Source organism: Penaeus monodon, chromosome 17, assembly GCF_015228065.2.
Source record: "Penaeus monodon isolate SGIC_2016 chromosome 17, NSTDA_Pmon_1, whole genome shotgun sequence".
NCBI classification, from domain to species: domain Eukaryota; kingdom Metazoa; phylum Arthropoda; class Malacostraca; order Decapoda; family Penaeidae; genus Penaeus; species Penaeus monodon.
The window spans coordinates 48,899,623-48,904,622 of NC_051402.1; positions in this window are offsets into that span (position 1 = coordinate 48,899,623).

A 5,000-nucleotide genomic window follows, 5' to 3' on the forward strand; every position below is an offset into this window, starting at 1 on the left:
CCAAAACTTACCTTTCGCATGATGTTATCTCCTTATCGGGGAGATAAGGGGGAGGGGCCAAGTGGCGGCGGCGCTGGTGATGGGAGGAAGGGGCGGAGGTTATGCAGGGGGGAGGGGAGAAGGGAGTAGGGGATAGGGGATAGAGGGGGCGGGGGGAACAGGCGAGAAATTGTCGAGGGGAGGTGGAGAGGCACGGGCCGTTAGGGATGGGGTTAGGGGGGGGGCGGAAGAGAAATGTGGAGAGACAGACAGGCAGACAGACAGACAGACAGACAGACAGACAGACAGACAGACAGACAGACAGACAGACAGACAGACAGACAGACAGACAGACAGATGAGAGGGTGAGAGGTAGGCGTAGTAGGGTATTAGGGCAGAGGAAGGAGAGGCATTGCAGGGAGTTAGAGGCGGTGCCAGTGGGGTTAGAGATCTTCGAGGAAAACGGAGGGGGGAGACAGAAAGACAGAAAAAGAGGGATGAGGAGAGAAGAGATGGGGAAGGAGGAAAGGCTGGGCGTTATACAGGCGGAGGCGAGTTAGGGAAAGGAGGTCAAGAAATATTTTTTCTTAGGAAGGAGATGGAAGAACAAAGACCGTCGGCTTTGGACTGAGGGAGTGAGTTAGACCTGAGAGAAACAGGGGGAGAGGCATAGACAGGGATAGAAAAATGTGGACAGGGTGAGGTGGGAAGCGATAGAAAAGGAGGAAGTTAGGCAGAGGGGAGTTAGGCTTGGGGAGTAGGAGGTAAATTGTGCTGTGGGTTTGTTTTGAAATCTGAAGGGACGGAGGGAAATAACTGAAAGTCGGAGGGTTAATATGCGGAAAAGGGCGAGAAAATAGAAAACGAGAAAAAAAATAGAGGACGGGAGAGAGATAAACACGCACGCACGCACCCACTCCCACCCATCACACACACACACACACACACACACACACACACACACACACACACACACACACACACACACACACACACACACACACACACACAATCACACAGATACAGAGAGAGAGAGAGAGAGAGAGAGAGAGAGAGAGAGAGAGAGGGAGAGAGAGAGAGAGAGAGAGAGAGAGAGAGAGAGAGAGAGAGAGAGAGAGAGAGAGAGAGAGAGAGAGAGAGAGAGAAATAGAAATGAATCTGATAACTTAAAATCACCGTAAAGATTTTCACATTTTTCCCTCGACAAATAATACACGCATAATATATTCTTGAACATTTTTCAAGTAAACGGCTTTATTCTCACCAACATTAACCTCTCTCGCTTACAATGACGCCATACCTGAAAAAAGAAAGAAAGGAAGAAAGAAAGAAAGAAAGAAAAAAAAATCAGAGATAAATTGACACGCATGATTAACAAACCAAACACAGTGAGGCTTTCCTAGTGACACGAAATAGAGACTCACCTTCCTTGCATAAATATTCAGGACCACGCCGAGACCTTCCCCGATTTGCTAAAAGTGACCACTTAATAGTAGGAAAAACACAGGGCGTCGAGGAACTTCCGAAATTATAAGTTGTAGCGAATCCGGGCCGACACCCAGGCGTAAGTGTTTCGAGGGGTGGGGTTCAGGGAGCAAGGGGCGGGAGGGGGAGGAAGAGGAAAAGGGGAAGGGGGAATGGAAGGAAGGGGGGAGGAGGTGGCTCTAGAGGATTAAGAATGTAGGCATTTTGAGGGAAAGTGTTTTGTATGTATTTATAATTTTTAATTGCTATTATCATTATTATTATGTGTATTATTATTGTCATTAAGCTACTACTACTACCCTACTACTAGTAGTAGTAGTAGTAGTGATATTATTATTGTCATTTTTGTTGTAATTATGTTTAGTATAATTAGTTTTAGCAGTAGCACCCGTGGATAGTAGTACCGTTATTATTATCAGTGTAACGATTTTATTGCTTTTGAAATTTATCAGGAAAAGGGAAAATACGGGGGATGATGAAACGATAAAAGTGTTATAGTACTGTATTTGATGGCATATAGGAAGTACTGGTGGATTAGACGCGGCCCCATTTCAGCAGGGTATAGTTAGGGATAAAAAAAAATGCCCGCGTCTTTCTATGTGAGATCCGGAGTTATTATTTTAGCCTCCTTTTTTCTCTTTTTTTTTGTTGGGTAGAGTGCGTCTTATATGGTATATTTGACACAAAATAACAAGTATAGATAAACACAGATGTGCTGAAAGGTATAGAGAGGGAGAATATTAAAAGCTGTATTGGAACTAACAGGGAAAGCATTCACGGCATAGAAAAGAAACGAAAACGGTGCTTCCACGTTTTCTTTTTCTGGATACAGGAACAGAAATAGGACATCTTTTAAAGCAGTCCCTCCTTGCTAAGATAGGCCAGATTTTCTTCGGAAAGTATATATCTTAGTTATAATAACTTTATAATAGATCGAAAACGCCTTTTTAGATCACAGTGATCTGACATTTTTTATATGTATCAAATAAGTAAGAGTATAATAGTATTTAGATAAATACTAACATCTTCGTAAGAAGGTAGGAAATTAGGTTATCTTGTTTTATAAAACACTAACCGGCACGTAGAGGGACTAAATGATGAGCTGCCCATTGTTAATTATTTTGCTACCTAATTTGCAAACCACTAATCAACAAGTAATCAACTTCCACATGAGGGTAAATGAATACAAACATGTTCATCATCACGTGATGGGTGAATTTGGCGTCACACCCAATCGCGTTTCTCATTATCATGTACAGCCTAATGTGAATCTATGTAGAGATAGGGATATGCGTGTTTAGTACATGTAGTTCAGACATACAGAGACTTTTTTTTCTCTCTCTCTTTATCTGTTTCTGTCTCTTTTTTTTGCCTCTCTTTGGCTGTCTTTGTATCAGCCTGCCTGTCTGTTTGTGTATCTGTGTGTTTGTCTTTTTGTCTCTCTCTCTCTCTCTCTCTCTCTCTCTCTCTCTCTCTCTCTCTCTCTCTCTCTCTCTCTCTCTCTCTCTCTCTCTCTCTCTCTCTCTCTCTCCCTCTCCCTCTCCCTCTCCCTCTCCCTCTCCCTCCTCCTCCCCCTCTCTCTTCTCTTCTCTTCTCTTCTCTATTTTACTTCTCTCTAAACACCCATATGTCTATCCACCTTTAAATACGAACATCATTCCACCATCAGACGGATTACGAAAGAGAGAGAGAGAAATATGAAGTGCGTGAAAAAGAGGGAAAAAACACGACGAGGTAACCATACCGGGGGCCTGTAGCAGTGAAGAACAGTATATTGCACTTAACTTCTGGAGAACGTCCTCTCAGCACCCGGGCACCAAGAGCAAGGCAAAAAGTGGCCCGTTTAAAAGGGTTTGTCCGTATTCCGTAGCCTCTTGCGCCTCGCAAGACCTAGGTCCACCGTACGCGAGTCTGTCGGCTGGGAGTTCTCGAGTCTGAGGAAGAGATGGATGGATAGGATTTGAGTGGAGGATAACTTCTGCTGGGGTGGATTGTATACGTTCTTGTGTTGATGGATTGTATAAGGAAAAGGTGGGAGGTTGTGGGGAGGGAAGGTGAAGAAAGGGCTGATGAAAGAGAGAGAGAGAGATAAACACATATTAAGAGAAGAGAGAGAGAGAGAGAGAGAGAGAGAGAGAGAGAGAGAGAGAGAGAGAGAGAGAGAGAGAGAGAGAGAGAGAGAGAGAGAGAGAGATATTAAGAGGAGAGAGAGAGAGAAATTCATACATGCATATTAAGAGGAGAGAGAGAGAGAGAGAGAGAGAGAGAGAGAGAGAGAGAGAGAGAAATAGAAATAGAAACATATATTACGATAATAATTAAGTTCTCTCCTCTTCTGTTCATCCTTACATCCTCTCGATTTCTCCTTCAGAATATAATGTAGACTTCCATAACTGTTTCTATTCCATTCTAAAATGATTGGGAAGTTGGTAACGTCTAACATCCTGAGGTTATAAGAGTCTCCGAAGTGCATCATTTGTGGTTGCTTTATTCTTGCTCTCTTTATAATCATTACTTTTTTGTGAGGCTTAATGCTACAGAAATAATAATGAGACATGATTAACTTAACGAGTGAATGAAATCATCAAAAGCACAATCATTTATTACAGTTTTCATTTCCTCAGTGTGCATGCTAATTCGAAACGGTTCTGCGTAATGCATAGCCTTCCGAGGCTCCTCTTCACGATCCCCCGTAATAACCACATGTGCGGACAAGGACCGCATCCTCAACAAAAAACCTATTAAGCTACGCGCAACCCACGGCAGAAAGTTATAGTCCCCGCTAAAGACCACCCGTGAATAGAAAACGAGAAGTACCAATGTCTCTGATGGTGGGTGCCTGCAGGGCGTGTCACTGTAAAACCCGCAGCGTGTGTTGGGTCAGAATATTGCATTCATCATCAGGCTAATGAAGTTTTTGCAATGTGGCGTTGAGGGATTGAGTGTAATGCTCATTTGGATCTCACAACGCCATGTATAATTTGAAAAATGCGGAGGAGAGCAATTGACTATTTATTTGTTACTTCTTGGCTCATATTTTTTTTCCGCTGGTCTTCTTCCTGAAGTTAACATGTGAACTTTTATTTGCGGCGTTCAGGGGTGCTGAATGAAGATGAATCCTAGTTCTTATGAACGCTGAAGGAACGCATTCATTACCCCGAATGCTATTACGGAATGGCTGGCCTAATGAACGTGCATCATCTTTTACTCCGAAGTGTTCTCCAGGATGCTCTTTTGCTGTATCTGCTAATGACGTACACACACAAGAATAATTTGTATAACGTTTCCTTAGTGCTTTCCTTTCAAGAGGGCGAACAACATAGCCATTTACATTATTAAGTCTCTGATTTTATACTAAAGCAGTTGTCTGTATCCGCTTGGAGAGGTGTTGAACAAATCTCAAGGAAATTGTATACAGAATGTAGCACGAGTAACCATAGTACATGAAGGTAACTAAGTCTGTGACGACGTGATTATAACTTACATGTCATATAAAGGTGAACGAAGGGAAAGATGGGGACAGAAAATGGGCCAGG